Below are 17386 nucleotides of genomic sequence, written 5' to 3' on the forward strand. Positions count from 1 at the left end.
GTACCGTTACCAAAACGTGACGTGTAAACTCTGCTGATCACGGATTGGCCGGAGAGAATTGTCACTACCTGCGTCACTGAACTTGTGACACAAACACAACAGAACCGCTAGATTTAAATCAGCACAGCCGGAAGGATCGAACGCAACTGTTTTGAACGAGCGCACCTTTTTTTAACAACTAAAAAATGGCTGTTTCGTGGTCTGTTGAGGAAGTACAGACGTTCTTCTTGTTGATAGCAGAGGAGCGGATCCAGCGAGAGCTTGATGGGGTGACGCGGAATGAAAAAGTTTTTTAGGAGTCGCGGCAATAGAGGCGGCGCAACTATAACGACATGTGAATAATCCTGCCCACTCTAAAGCGGTACTAAACTGCAGTGGAATCGCAAGCCAAGCCGTGCCGTACTGAGCCGAGTCGTACCACGCAGTGGAAAAGCGCCATTAGAGGTAGTGTTAAATTTCACACTCCTGTTCTGCACCACCCTGTCCAGTCCAGAATGGCCATTTCACTGAGGAAATTCAAAACCAGCCATGCAGTTAAGAGCAGGCAACCCTTAATTACAGCTCAAGAAGCCCTTCACAGGGTGTTTATGACTGGAAAATTAATTAATTATCAGTTCAGTGTAAATGGCGATAGGGTGCTAAAGAATAAGGCTAAATATGTTGTGTCTGATTATGTTCTTCCCAAGCAGAAGGGATGCATCTGTGCACCTTCAGGAATGTGTGTGTGCAGAAGAAAGAGTATATATTACACAGAGAGATGACAGAACCTTTCATAAGGAAGATTAGGTCTGATATCTGCTAGTATGAGAAAACACAATCACCTTGCTGGACCAGCTGATGGAGTGACATGATAGAGGTTATAGACAGAACAAATAGAGAAGAGTTCGTCTTAGTCGGCATGGCCACGGATTCGGTTCACTGGCCGCCTGACGCATATTGCTCAGAAAACTGGAAAGCACTTGCAAAGATCGCAGGTTCCAAGATTGGACTGCACTAGAACTTTCGCCAGCCAGGGTGCAAAATGTTTTATCAGTCTGCCAGGAAACAAAAGAATGTCAATACTGTGATGCAGATTTTTTTTTTGAGAAAAGATATGAATATTAACACATTTTATGTAACACAAATTTAGATTCTTTATTTAATCTTATTTTTTTTCTTCAAATTTTTTATGTGATTTAAATTTCATTTTGATTATATTTTTGGATCATAAAGTCAAATGTGTCAGGCTAACTGCTCTGATATCATAATACAGAAAAAAATTAATTGAAAACCCTTATAAAGTAGTAGGTCATAATATTATATCATTATTTCTCAAAACAAAAGCAATTAAACACTTTTGTTAAATAATTATTAATATTTAAAAACTTTTATCTGCCAAATTAAAGTAATTTAGTGCAACCAGCAAACAAATGCAATGTAATTATATATATTTAAAAAACATTTAATTATATTTATAAAATGATATAATACAGAAAAATATATCATGGGGAAGACCACTGTAGATCCTCATGACTTTGTCTCAAGGTCTTTAAGTCTTATCAGCAAGGTTAGTTCAGGTTGTAGTGTCATAAAAAATAATAAAATTAAAGGGGTCATATGATGCAATTTCCATTTTTCCTTTCTCTTTGGAGTGTTACAAGCTCTTGGTGCATAAAGAAGATCTGTAAAGTTGCAAAGACTAAAGTCTCAAATCCAAAGAGATATTCTTTATAAAAGTTAAGAGACAACCACGCCTACCTAAAACGGCTCGTTCTAACACGCCCCCACATGTCTACGTCACGATGTGGGAAGATTTGCATAACGCCACCCAAATGTTCACGCAAAGAAAGAAGGCGTAACTTTGATTCTCGCTATAGTATTGTTGTTGCCGCCGCCATGTCGTGAAGGCGCTGTGTGATTCGTTGTGAAAGCAAAACTACTTTGTTTGGCCTTCCAAAAGAGGACGATATCCGCTTCGTCATGCCTGGAGCTGATCTGTGCTGGTCGCTGAGGGAATACATCAAATTAGTGCTGTCGATTGCCGGATCGGCTTTCACCGTGGACGAAGCGGAGTCCAGTTCGGTGGTCGTCACATGTGGTTGCCGCTCCTTCGTCGAATCCGCCGGCCGCACCGTTCTCAAGCCCACCGCCTCTGCTCACTGCTACTGATGATTCAAACGTGAGTTTTGGGCAGTGTGGAGTAGCACTTGTTGTTTGTCATTTCTCTGATCACAAATGCAGACAGGGTTTTATGTTTACGCGGCGCAACGCAACACGTAAAAAGACAGAATAAGTCAATATAAGCAGTAATTATGTCCCCACTGGATGCAACAAATGCCTCATTTGTAATGGGTTTTAATGTTTTTGTCTCGTCGCTCCGGCCGGGACACGGCATCAACAGTATGGTGAGGGGCGTAACATTTCCGTCACACGCTTGAGGTATTCGGCCAATCACAACGCACTGGATAGCTGGCCAATCACAGCACACCTCGCTTTTCAGACCGATGAGCTTTGTAAAAATCGACGCGTTTCAAAAAGGCGGGGCATAGAGGAGAAACAATAATGTACAGTATGTGGAAAATAATGTGTTTTTTTTTTACTTTAAACCGCATAAACACATTTCATTACACCAAATACACAAAATAATGTTCTTTTTAGCAGCATCATATGACCCCTTTAAACAAACACAAACCAGTGGCTTGCCATCTTATAAGTCAGTCAAATAGTGTCTTCCTGTCTAAGTGGGTGGTTTTACAATAACCTGCAATACAAACCAAACTTTGCTGGCAAGTCATAGTTGGCTAGAGGAGGTCTTGACACTAAAAAGAGTGATCAGAGTATGGATGGAAGAAGCAGCCAGGACTGCAATCCAGCAAAGACAGAACAAAGCCAGAAAGAGAAAGATGCTCTATGCAGCTATATAAGTCTGTGATGGTCCCTGGAAAGCTTGTGAAAGAAAGAGGTTCAGCCAAGGGACAAAGTCTAGTTCAATTTCCCATTGAGTTTTCACACAATGTAGAGCTCCTCAGTAAAAATCTCCTTAACTGCTAATAGTTACTCATGAGAACATTCCCAATGATCAACAAACCTTGTTCCCTTAATGAAAACACAATTAACAAAACAATGCCCTCGTTAAATAAATTGCCCTTTCTAAACGGATGCCACCGCAACGGCACTGAACAGCCAGATTGCAGCCCACACAAAGAAAGTCTGCATGGAAAACAAAGCTAAAGGAGGCTTTTGTGCAAACGCAAAAAAAGCCTGACTATGAATAGTCAACTTAATCTTTTGATGAGCAATTTGTCATATTTAACATCTTGTCATAATAATATTGCCATGCCTTCAAGCCACCAACCACAGTCTAAATGCTCTAAAAATCTAATACAATCTCATGGCAGTTTTGAAGAATATAAGTCTAATTCGTATGAATTTGTTTTTGTACAATTTGCTGACATCCCAGTGACTTATGTTTAGAGGTGGACCTACATTTTTGTACCATTTACATCATAAAAATTGATACAAGATCATCATCTCGTAAAATAGCTATCTTCTTCTGTGATATTAAGTTGAAATCATGCTTTGATGAGATCTTCATACACTGTCATCTTTCATAGTGGCTTTGCAGGCACTGAATATTCCATAAAGGAAAAAAAGGGTATAGTTTTCTGCTGATTTAGAGCAACAGTCTCTGGAATAGTGGTCCATGATCACTTTCACAGTCAAATCTCTTTAGTCTCCACATATGACCAATAAAAAACAGTGCTAAAGAGAAAAAAAAAATCATGCACGGCCTTTCAATCCCATCCAACCAGAGGAATAACACATTTCAGGAGCGCTGTGTGCAGTGCAGGATAAATCCTCTGAGGCACGTCGACCAATTCAGTTCCATCATTGCTAAATCAGCTGCATGCATAATGGCTGCTCCAGATTACAAATGATTATGGTAAAAATAACAAAACTCTGACCTGACCTTTAACCTTCATCTGTGCGCTCTATTAGACGGGGACGTCTGTCTCCAGGGCCGGCAATCTGGACTTTCTCTCTCTCTCTTATTTTTGGGAAAGATTAAAACAAAAAAGCAATTTCCAGCTCCAAGCCACAAACTCCACTGTGACGTGATGTTGCAGATGCGAGCCTTTCTCTCCCCACATGATCTCCACAATCTAAATTTATGGGACGATGATACGTGGGACTTTTGTTCATATCATCCAGATCCATTTTGCAGCTTTAGGTACAGTTTAAAATAGAGTAATTTCACAAAAATGTGAGCACCGTGAATATCTACTACACAAACTGACAACATTTTTAGCGGACATAATAACAAACGGGTAGCCTTAACCACCAGTATGTGATAAATCAATACATTTACAAAATACTAAACCGCAAACTATCTGCGGCTACGCCGAATACTTGCATGACTCTGCCATATCCATAAACACTATAATTACAGCCTTTTATAGAAAAGTTAAAGTACATTTAGGTCAAAGTTCTGAGGGAGCCAGTTGCGGAGATGTTGGCGTAAACCAGCTGAGAGACGCAGAAAACACTTGCCTTGCAAGATTTCTAAGCTGGACGCAATTACCAACAAACGTAAACTATAATTTCAAGCAAATCATGTCTGGAAATGCAAAACCAAACATGTCTCTAATTGACTGATTCATTTGTAAATCACCACGTACAACATTTCTGAACGAGGGCTGACAGCACTAATAGACTTAAAATCTCTTGCCTTCGCAGAATGAAACTTAATAACATGCAAAAAAAAAAAAAAACAGCATAAATCATGGCAGACTCCATAATTCGGAGACTGTGGACATACCAATAAGCTTACACTGAAAGTTATGGCCATGTGCTAGAGATGGCAAAGCTCAAATGGAGAGAAACGCTTTGACTAAACAGTCTTTTGTTTGGGGACTGGTGGCTGGTACTGAGTGAGTACCGTGTGCACAGCACATTCCAGAGGCCCGGTCCAGAAAACAGCACATTTGTAAATGAGATCAGTAACAAGAGCACTCGGGACATTTTTGGGCTATTCCAGGACTATTTCAGGACTAAAGGAGTATTCAGATTCCCTTCTTATGCCACTGGAATAAAAGGAGGAGCACACTGTGATGGCAGTGTTGTATTCAAATTTTAAATAGAAAAGTTACTTTATAAGTAATTAATTTCAAAACCTTTTATAGTTGTTCAGAAATATGAAATGGAAAAGGATGCTTAAAGAGATAGTACACCCAAAAATTAAAATGCTGTCATTTACTTGCCCTCAAATTTGCCAAAACTGTATGAATTTCTTTCTTCTGTTGAACACAGAAAATATTTTGAACAATGTTGGCAACCAAACAGTTGCTGGTAGCCATTGACTTCCATAGTATTTTTTTCCTCTACTATAGAAGTCAATGGCAACGGGCAACTGTTTGGAAAAAAGACGTGGAGGGTGAATAGATGATGACAGAATTCTAATTTTTAGGTGAACTGTCCCCTTAGAAATCATTTTAAAGAATGTGTTAATAAAAAGCTTTTTCTATCTTTGGAAAAATCTAGAAATTTCCTGGTTTTCCTTGCCTTTGGGGTCCTGTTTATGGCAGAATGTGCCTGGTGCATTACGTAAGCTCAATTATGTTGTCTTTTGTTGCACAATGACAGACACTACGTGAACCTTACATACGAGTTTCGTAACAGAAAATGCAAGCAAGCAGTTACCGTGTTCAGTCGTCATGCCTAAGATTCCACATACCTGTGAAAGCAAGGCAGAAACGCTGCAGATCACGACCCATGAAAGAAACGTCAGTAGTGGGTGTGATCCGGGCGAAACTTTAAATCAGTCGAAATTGAAAATCAACATATCGTGCATTCAAATCAATACATAGCTCATACATAAAATCCAACATATGTTCAAACACATACGTTTCGATAGTTTTGTAAATGTGATGGGAATACAACACACGTACCAGCGTTGTGTAGTAAGTATAAGCAGGTTAGCTTTTCCAATCCTCTAAGGATGTTTCATGAGAAACTATAAAAATAGGATTATTGTCTTCAAAGTAGCCCAGTATTTGAGCCACTTATAGAACGTAAGCCGAGCGGGCGAAATCCTGACTGGTGTAAAATTCAATTAGCATAATGCTGGGAAGTATGCAAGTACCAAGAGTCTGTGAAAGGGAGATGGAAAGGAACAGTATCAAGACCCTGACCATAAATGCAGAAAAACCACAACAACACTCTTAAAAATAAAGGTGCTTCAAAAGGTTCTTCAAGCGATGCCATAGAAGAACCATTTTTGGTTCCAGAAAGAACCATTCAGTCAAAGGTTCTTTAAAGAACCATTTCTTTCTTACCTTTTTATAATCTGAAGAACCTTCTTTCGCCACAAAGAACCTTTTGTGAAACCGAAAGGTTCTTCAGATGTTAAAGGTTCTTTATGGAACCATTTAGACCAAAAGGTTCTTCTATGGCATCGTGAAGCACCTTTATTTTTAATAGTGAACTGTAAATCACAAGATGTGCCATTGTTTACTTCGGGCATGAAAGAACCCATTTTAAAATAACTCCAGCAATCAGACAGTGTATTAAATGCACTAAACCTTTCTCTGGGAAAGATCTTTTACTGTATTTAGCAGTTTCAAGTGCCATCATTTTAAGCAATATCTTCATGTTCTGATGAGACGTCTATGCGTACTTTGCTATAACTAAGGATCCTCATATGTAACCAAAACCCAAAAGTCAGACATGATTGAACTTTAATTCCACGTTCTACAAAATACAGTAACATTATTTCTGTTTAGGGTGAATGAGTCCAGTAAAAACAAGCATTAAAATGCATTAGAACTAACGACTGCATTGCTATAGGCTACTGTACCAATTCACCTCAACAAGGGATTTCTGGGACCCAAAACAGAAATAATGTCAGATTTTTCCATTGAGGATGTGTAAAGTGTGTCATTAAGTTTAAATTTTGTTTACAGTTCTCATAAGATTAAAAAAAAAAAGTCAATGGGAAGTATGGTTGAGCATTTAAAATACAACATGAGGGTTAAATAGCCTACCATTTAAGTCAATCTCACATCAAGTTTCATTCACTTCCAGTGAAGTAATGTGCACTTCTTGCCATGCTAATTCATTCACAACACTCTCACCTCAGTGAATAACATTTATACATAAACAACGCATATATAATTATTCCTCACGGCACTAGACAGGCTATATGTCAGGGAAAGCGGTCGCCGTACTATGTGGAATGACTGCATGGCGCTTGCACACAACATGTAGTGAATGACAATGGATATTCTCAGCAGCCATCATTTAATTCTTTCTCTAATATGATGCATTAAAACAAAAACAAACCAAGAGCGGAATTTAAACTATATCAATCAACAGATGATCCTCACTGTTACACAAATATGTGTCAAATCCAGCAACTTAAGGAGGCGGCTGTGATCTCTATTCTGGCAACAGAGCTGCTAAAGACAAAAGACGAGCGCGATAGAGACAATCCCTCAAAGTGCTCCGGTTTCTTTCTCATTTTTAATTGCACCATATACACAGAACCTTTCGATGCAGAAGCAACATTCATATAGACGCGATAGTGATCACAGTTTTTGCCCGGAAAGCACACCAAGGCAACTTTAAGCAAGCCTTTTTTTGACTCTAGTTGACATTTTAGTCTGTTGTTCTTCTTACCTTGCTGTAACTCCTGACAGGTAGGGCTTTAGGAAAGCAGAAAAACACTCTCTCTTTGCAGACTTAGATTGGTAGGACGACACGTAGGGAATGTAAATCCCTTTCGGTGAGTTTTTGTCCGTGGGCCCAGGCTGCTGCTCCCTCTAACCCTCGGTCTGTTCAAGCTCTCGCTCTCAGCCAGCGCGAGTCAATGCACGCGTGACGTGACCGCTGCCATGGCACGGAGGGAGGCGCGCGCGATGATGGTGATGATGGTGATGAAGGGGCTGCTCAAATATTGAAAGACTTGAAATTGTTTATAGTGTATAATATACTAATCGAGTATGGTGAAGTTTAGAAACGTGTGGAAATTAATTCGTGCATGAGAGCAGCGCACTCGTCTAAAAATTGCAGTGCATTGTAACTAAACGTGAAAGATGCATGCTTACCTATTTGTATTTTACAGTTAAATAAAAATGATGAATAATACATTTGAAGGTTTAGATGGTCATGTGTGATGATTTACGTTATCTTTACTACAAAAATAAACTATTTCCCAAATATATCATTCAAAATATTTTACGAAAATATAGCACTGCTGCACGTTTTATGATTGTGAATTAGATAATTCGATTTTTTTATTGTATGATTTTGATTTTTAATAAAAATAGGCCTATTTTAATAAAACAAATAATTTAATTTAAAAGTAGCCTATTCAATTAGTTTTAATTGTATTAAATGTTTGTTTAAATGTTTTTCATTAATAAAATATATTAAAATATTTTTATTTAACAGTACTTGAGTAGTACTATGTATGCAGCAGTACTATATATTTTGTCAAATATATTTTTGCAGTCTAAGCCAAATAGAAATTTCATTTAATTTCATTCATTTACAATTTATTGTAGTACATATTATAACAATTTGTAACGCAATATAACTTTTGCAGCTTACTCTCAGTCTCAGAAAAAAAGGTACAAATTTGTACCAAAGAAGGTACAAACCCTTGTCACTGGGGCAGTACCTTTTAAGGGTACAGAATTGTACCTTAATATAAAGGAACAAATTTGTACCATTCCAATTTGTACCTTAAAGGACAAGATTTGTACCTTTGATGAAGGTACGATTTTGTACCAACACGTTTTAAAAATGAAAAGGTACATTTTGGTTCCCCATGGTACAAATCATGTCCTTTAAGGTACAAATTGGAATGGTACAAATTTGTTCCTTTATATTAAGGTACAATTCTGTACCCTTAAAAGGTACTGCCCCAGTGACAAGGGTTTGTACCTTCTTTGGTACAAAATTGTACCTTTTTTTCTGAGTGTTTATTCATTCCATACTTTCAAAACAAGCAAAGTCTAAAGATGAAACATGCATACCACAAAGATTCACTGCAAGATATTTTTGATGAAATCTGAGAGCTTTCTGTCCCTTCATAAGCAGCTATGCAACTTACATATTCAAGGCCCAGAAAAGTAGGAAAGACCTCATTAAAGTAATCCATGCGACTCCAGTGGTTTAACCTCAGTTTTATGAAGTGATGTGAGTGCTACGTTTGCACAAAAAACAAAAACACAATTTACAATTTCATTTACAAAAACATTGATCTGCAGTGCACTTTCACAAGAGCACCACAATGCATTAATGTTGTGTTCACACAAGAGATGATGCTGTCACATGAATGCACTTTGGATAAATTATTTTGTAAATAGGTGGTAAATAGTGTTGCACAAAGCACTCACACCACTTCATAAAATCTGCTCACTGCTCTTGACTGATGAACTTCGTCAGTTGCTTTTAAAAAAGTATGATTGATGTATATAGTGTATATAGTATTTTATTTTAATATTTGTTCATGTAAGTTGCGTTGCTACCAGTGGAGGGACAGAAATCTTTTGCATTTCATCAAAAATATCTTCATGAAGACGAAGTAAGGTCTTATGAGTGTGAAACAACATGACGGTGAGTAATTAAAGGGTTAGTTCACCCAAAAATGAAAATTGGCTTGTGTTTTACTCACCCTCGAAGCATCCTAGGTGTTCAAATAAAGCGCGCACATCCATAATAAAACGTGCTTCATATGGCTCCGGGGGGTGAATAAAGGCCTTCTGTATTGAATCCATGCGTTTTTGTGAGAAAAATATCCATATTTCAAACGTAATAAACATTTTTATATCACTTCCGCCAACTGTCATACGCGGAAGCCGTTCCGGCGGATGACGTAGCACGTCGGCGTTGTGTGATAAGTGACGAATGCGGAGAGACAACAAAACAAAACGCCGGTCACGAATTAGAAGTACAAACCGAAGATTTGCAAAGAAAAATGTCGGAGGATTTCGATTACTACAACTGATTTTAATTGTTTTCTATGCTCCAGACCTATATAATAACAGACGGCTGCAATAATGCTCTCTTCTATTGTCTGATTCAACCAGATGTGCCTATAAGCTCTTCGCTGACTGGCTTGCGCGAGAACGCGTCAGGTGAATTTTCCGCTCAAATTGAATTTTTTGAACTTGCGTTAATTTGTCTATTTCTAAATATTCTAATGTTGATGAATCTTGCTCGTTTTGTGGTTTTGTTGAGGAAACCGCTGCCCATTTGTTTTTTGATTGTGGTGTTACCAACAAATTATGGGTTGACTTAAGCACCTATGTTTCTAACCTTACAAATGTGTCCCATACCTTCGTCCTCAAAGATGTTATCTTTTATTATGAAAATCCAAAGCTATTATCTGTTGAATATGTTGTTAATTTTCTTATATTGAATGCAAAATTCTTCATTCATAAGCAAAAATGGCTTAAATCGCCTTTGTCTTTCCCCATTTTTCTTGTTGAATTGGACTCTCTTGTTTCATCTCTTAGACTTACTAATAACAAAAAGAGTGCCAAACTTTTGATGTATTATGACAACTTTTCTACAAGAATGTAAGTTTATTTTTGCACTTTTATGTATCGATAATAATTAATTTGACATTCAAATACAGAATATTTGTTTTCTGTTTTTATTTTTATAATTGCTTTTTGTTGGAATATATTCATGTCTCGCTTCCCTGTTTCTGTATGTTTCTACAAGTTTTGTAATAAAAAAAAAAAGTGTTTTGAACTTGCGCGAAAGACGCGAGACGAATATCTCGCGTTCGCGGCAAACGCGTCGCGCATTTCGCGTCATTCGCGTCGCCTGGCGCGAATTCGCCTCTATTCGCGTCTTTGCATTGACTTTGTATGTAATCTACTCGTGCGAATAATTACATTCGCGTCTGGTGTGAACACACTGTAAGAGTTCCTAGTGGTAGATTGAGCACTTGCTTTCATTGTGTTTAACTGTAGTTTTTTTTTTTTTTTTTTTTTTTTTTTTTTTAAAAAAAAAAAAAAAAAAAAAACTCTAGCTTTCTTAACTGTGACGTCTACTCTGAATTGGTCTATAGAACCCATTATAATAATCATCAGTGATGCTGTCTACACTGGATGCGGGGCGACACGACAAATCCCCGACAGCAAACTGCTGCCGCGTTCTATTTATGACGTACTGACACAAAGAAAGTTCAAATGACACAGTCGCTTTGTCGCGTCCAGTGTAGACACGGTGTTATACCTTTTGGATTCGGTTAAAAGCAAGCATAAAACTCACCTTTGAATTTCCTTCTCTTTTCGTCTGATAATTCGAGTCAAGCCTCGCTTTAGCTTATGAAGTTCCTCTGACGATAAAGAAGCTGAAGTCCTGGCTGTGCTGGCGCTAGACTGGCGCACTGCTTCCCGCTCTCCGCTGTTTGAAAATTTCGTTAACGGCTGCTGCAACTTCGACCCGTCAATTATTGTGTTGCCAACTTGCCCTGCCTAATAGTTAACCGTTGATATTTAAAAGTTACAATGGGCAGTGTTGAGCAAACGCCATATTGTATATGTAGTCGCGATCATTTAATACTAATTAATTAATTGCAACGTTATACAAATGGCTAAAACCATTGAGCGCATAGCTCCATGAACTAATTTAAGCCATTAATTTCACGTTGAGTAGGTGAAACATTTACATTTTCGACTCGTGAACTTAATATAAACATAAATTGTCAAAACTCACTTTTAAATCTCGTCGTCTTCAAGATTAACACGTACAATCCATTCTCAATAGATTTTCTGTTGATAAAAGGGCAAAAGTAGTCTGCTTCCCGTTCTCTGTTCTGTTTGAAAATTCTGTAACGGCAGCAGCGTTTCGACCAATCAGAGTATTGTTGCTATGCCTAATAGTTAAACAGCAACCAATCATGCATGAAACAGTAAATTTGTACCATTGACGAGAGAACTTTTATGTACATTAATTTCAGTTGTACCTTGAAAGGTACCAAACAGTATCATCAGAGGTCTTTACTGTACCATTAAAGGTACAATTATTAAAAAGGTACAAAACTGTTCTTTGAGGAACATTATTTGTACCATCGTGTACCTTTTTTTCTGAGAGTGTACCAAAACAAAGAGCAAAGGATAGTGCATGGATGCCTCACAGGCGTATAAAATCATTCTTGATGCAAAACAGGGTCATGTGGTGACACTGACAGGCCATATGCTTCTTCTGTTTTCTTTCAAGCTTTTAGTGAAAGCTGTAAATGTTTTCAGCAATGTATCATTGCACTGAACATTTTTATTCTGGAACTATCATGTCTGCTGCCAAAACCAGACGGGAACTGCAGACTACACTGTAGTAAAATGTCATCTCGCCGTTGTCACATGAAGGAATGAGTAAGTCTGATTCACAGCTGAGATTTTTATGGTTTCAGGAAATGGAGGGGGGGGAAACCCACACATATTTATTGGATTTTGATGAAGGTTTCTCTCAGGCTGGAGAACAATACTTTATTGGCACAATAAGTGCCTGCAATGCTATGACCAAGAGTGCTTTCATCTGAATAGTTATCTACAGAGTACTGCGGCAATGTAATCATGCTTCTTCCCTTTAGTGGGATTAAATCATGTATAAAACAAGCATTTGCTGTGAAAATGGGCTAAGGAGACAAAGTTCATTACATTTTGAACTGCGCTCTTAAAAATAAAGGTTCCAAAAAGGGGGGTTTCACAGTGATTCTATAAAAGAGTGTTAGTGTGAAGAACATTTTAATATTCTAAATAACCTTAAAGAAAACGTTGTGCAATTGAAAGATTCCATGGATGTAAAAGGTTCCTCGTGAAACCATAGATGCCGATAAAGATGAATATTACTGATGCTTAATCAGCTAAACAGTGCAAAGTTTAGAGAAGTTCAGAGAACTGACTGAAATTATAGTAATTTCCAGGAACTGATACTAGATTTACACAATGTCACCTAATTAAGGTGGTTCTGGTGGATTGTGAACCAAAAATTAGTAAAAATTGTATGCAAAATGATACGCCACTCATCAAATTAGACAGATGCCGACATGGAGAAATCACTGGACATGTCTACACAACACAATATGGATGATCTAAACCAACGCATTTACATACAGTATCCGTGTCTCAGTATCCAGCCTGCTGTGTTCTGCATTCCCACAACCGGGCATCCGGCCTAATCCTGTGTTTGAGGAACAGCATTGTGATCCTCTACATGTTACAGACTGAAAACATGGATAATGGCCCGTTCCAATCATGGATTTGTGCCTGGCACATTATGATTTCACATGGTAAAGCTAAACACAGTTTCACAATATTTCAGATTATTTATTTAGACAGTCTATGCCAGAAATGGACACAGCAAAACCTGATTAATGAATCTGATTAATAAATCAGAAATAATTATTACACTAAAAGTTACATTTATGCAAACTCTTACATAAATTATTACAAGTCATTTGAGGCCATGTGACAATGCCTGTTGGAAACAATTATTGTTCCATAATATCTACTGTTTAACTTACTATTAAAAAAAAAGAAATAATATGCAGTATACAGTGCAAAGTATTCAGTAAGCATATTTAGCTAATATTCCATTCTGAACACAGACTCTATGAATATTACCCTGCTTCATCAGCAGAGCACAGCTGCATCAGAGCTACAACAGCCTTGCACGTCACATTTATTAAACTAGCCTGCATAAACAGGTTACTATATATGCTGTTTCAGCAAACATGGGTGAGCCTAGAACACTGATGGCAAGATGAATATAATAATTCCTTGAGACTTTCAGAGAAACTGCTAAGAAACAAGAAAATGAAGGCCCTATCATATCACACAGTCATGACTTGCACGATTAATTCTGCCTGCATGATCTCAGATCTAAATACAGTAAAAATTACTGCCATGAAATATCCTTCTTATCCCCAAATCATCACAGACTGTGGAAACTTAACACTGGACTTCAAGCAACTTGGGCTATGAGCTTCTCCACCCTTCCTCCAGACTCTAGGACCTTGGTTTCCAAATGAAATACAAAACTTGCTCTCATCTGAAAAGAGGACTTTGTACCACTGGCCAACAGTCCAGTTCTTCTTCTCCTTAGCCCAGGTAAGACGCCTCTGACGTTGTCTGTGGTTCAGGAGTGGCTTAACAAGAGGAATACAACAACTGTAGCCAAATTCCTTGACACGTCTGTGTGTGGTGGCTCTTGATGCCTTGACCCCAGCCTGTATATACTGTATATATATATATATATATATATATAGTATTCATGTCTGTTTGATGGCCATTTTAATAATACTGTGACAGTTTCACCGCAGTTTACTAACAAAAAATGACCTCAAATTGAAAATCAATTTCAATAATAGAAGTGGTTTGGATGTTGTCATTCCTCTAATGGGAAGACAACAAAGTAATTGAGGTCAATTATCCAGTGTTTTCTCTCTGTGATGAATTATTGGGCTGTGCACAGAAGCAAAGTAATTCAAGTGACAAAGTTAACTGATTAATGGGATCATTTGAGGATTTGGAAAGATAGCATTTCTCACAAATTGAGACCCATTAAACACAGTCAAGATAAATAGTTTAAGATGAATTTTGAATGAATGTTTGGTTACCTTTGTTAGTTAACATATCTACAGGTGGTATAATGACTGTTTAAACAGTTTCTATGCTGAGGTGGAGGTCTTCTACAAAATACTCAACATCTATTCATGAAAGGAACGGTGATACCTGTTGAAAAAACTAGCATATGCATATGTTTTGATGCTGGGATGCTGGTTTAAGCTGGTTTATGCTGGTCCTTTGCATAAACCAGCAAAACGACCAGCATAAACCAGCAAAAGGACCAGCATAAACCAGCATCCCAGCGTCAAAACATACCTAACCAGCATATGCTGGTTTTTTCAATGAACACTTGCTCTGCAACCACACACATGAATTTTCACAATGTTCATAACGAGTGTTCCCATTAGTCATGGACTCGGAGTGCATTGATAATAGCTGCTTGCAGGCAGCAGAGGATTATGGAAATTGAGGAGAATATTAAGTGAGATTGGAGCCCAGTCAACATTAACTGGGAAAAGTCAACAAGACAAACACTATGACGGATAATAAGACTCAATCTGATATCAGGCTGTTGATAGCTACATCTTTCATTTGGTTATATGAGTAAGGAAATAATACCATACAACTTTCTGAAAAGTATCGATGTAAAATCAATATCTATTGACAAACCATGGGCGGAATTTTATGATGCTGCAGCGCCCCCAAGTGATTGATAATGGTATTACAGCGTGCATTTGCACCAACAGAGGGAGCTTTCAGTTCTGACCACAGACACTGATTTGCAACGTTTCATCTTGTTTACTCATTTGTGCAAGGGGGGGTCTGATAGATACTTTATCGTGTGTGTGTGTGTGTGTGTGTGTGTGTGTGTGTGTGTGTGTTTTGTTTTGTGGGATTTGGATAAGCTGTGCTGTAGTGTAATAAAAAAAGACTGGACTGACCGAAACAAAACCAGCAACTAATCAACTAACGTTTTTTCTCTCCTGCTGGGCTCCACCTGTTTCTTTTTGCTTTGATATGGAAGTGTGCTGCATTTATGGGGAATGGGGGTATAGAAAAGGAGGACGACTCTTTGCACCCTGGGAGACATTAAATGGGGTTGTTCAACAAAAGCCCAGACACAGAGAAGTGAAGTGAATGTCTGTCTCCATGGCAGTCGCTTTGTTAAGACCGTCATAAAATGAAAAGAGTGAACTATTGTTTCAAGTCAGCTGATGCATAATTGCAATAGTAAAAGTAAAAAATAAGTTAATTATACAACCCATTTAAAAACAGTATTTTTGTAACTTAAAAGTAAAGCAATATAAAACAGTCAGCTATAAGATTAAAATGAATTAATGCTGAATTAAATTGAGTGGATGCGACTAGGAAATGCTTCCAAAATAGCATGCATTCATTATTATGATAATATAGCTTTATGTTTTGTTTATGAGGAAAAAAGATCTGAATAGCCTATATAATCTTTCTGCACTGTAAAAATTGTTTTTCAAAATTGTAAATAAAACAAAGACTATTGTATTACAGTAAAAATACTATTTCAAAAATTCACATTTAATTAAATGTTTTACTTGCCATTCCTTTGTGATTGTTTGTGAGTGAAAACTGTTTCTTAATCACTTTTTTGTGTGCCTAGCTGTTCTGTAAAATTGAAAAGGTGTTTATATTCAGTATCCATTGAATAAAGTAATTAAAATAGTGAGAGCAGATGTTGAAATATATGGTAATCCCCATCTGTAATCATCTGAGTTCTGTGAGACTGAAATATGAGATCATTTACTCAGTCACGAGTCATTCTATACATTAGAGCGTAGCATAAGGTCCAAACATGCACATTTACTGTGAAGCCTCCTATTCAAATAATTATTTGTATATTTGTTATCTAAAGTCTTTTATGTCACATAATAAATAATGAAAATAAAAAGATTACCATTATTCCCTTGAGGTTTGTCTAAGTATGCACAGACTCTAGGTGCATTAGATACTCCCTGTGGGTTGTGTTTAAAGAAAGTGGCTTCATATTGTGTAACAGCAATTATGATGATGACATTTGTGCTGCTGCTGCTGATGATATGATGGATGATGCATCTCCAAAACATACAAGCTAAGATGATGACAGAGGGTAATTATGTCTGCAAAAATACGTCTCCAGAATTAGAGCTTATTCCAAAGTAATTCCAAAGATGTATGCTGAGTCTCTAATGAAGAATTATGGAAATTAGATTAAATTATTAGTTTTTAAAATGTATTATTATTATTATTATTATTATTATTATTAATAATAATAATAATAATCAAGTGGCAGTACTAAAATCATTGATTTATTAGCTTGGTAAACAAAGTATTTTGTGAAAGACAGCTTCTTAAATTAATTTTCAGAGTCATCACTGGCTGTTTTTTTTTTTTTTATATATATATAAAAAAATAAAAAATAATTAATAATCATTCTCCTCCGTGCCTCAGCAGCGGCGGGTCCTGAACCGTGGGGAGCAGATGGCTGTCCCTCTTTCCTCGAAAAAAGAGACAAACGAGAGCGGAGCTTTTTCCCTTGGAAAAAACGCTCGCAGTGCACGCCGATTGCCCCCTCGGAGACTTCACGTGCGTGCTCTTTGCCCAAACAAACAACACATAGATCGTGTGTGTCATCTGGTGTCAAATAGCGATGACACGGATGCACACACCTTCTAAATGCTCTGCTAGTGCTCGCCATAATAAATAGAGATAGCTCTTACTTTTTCCTTGGAAATGCACGCTTCAAACAAAACAGTCAATGAAGACGAAGAAGAGAATGATGTGTGCTCCCGGCGCCTATTTATACTATA

General features: G+C 37.5%; 1 protein-coding gene across 1 annotated transcript in view; it reads right to left on the reverse strand.

Moving 5' to 3' along the window:
• LOC107676443 (cytoplasmic protein NCK2-like) overlaps window positions 1-7863 on the reverse strand; it is an 83248-nt gene extending 75385 nt beyond the window's left edge. Inside the window, exon 1 of the mRNA XM_016470991.1 lies at window positions 7657-7863. The gene's annotated coding sequence lies outside the window, so the exon portion shown is untranslated. The remainder of the gene's footprint in view (window positions 1-7656) is intronic.
• Between the last annotated feature and the right edge of the window lie 9523 nt (window positions 7864-17386).

The sequence above is a fragment of the Sinocyclocheilus anshuiensis genome, unplaced genomic scaffold, assembly GCF_001515605.1.
Source record: "Sinocyclocheilus anshuiensis isolate Anshui unplaced genomic scaffold, SAMN03320099.WGS_v1.1 scaffold1126, whole genome shotgun sequence".
NCBI lineage: Eukaryota > Metazoa > Chordata > Actinopteri > Cypriniformes > Cyprinidae > Sinocyclocheilus > Sinocyclocheilus anshuiensis.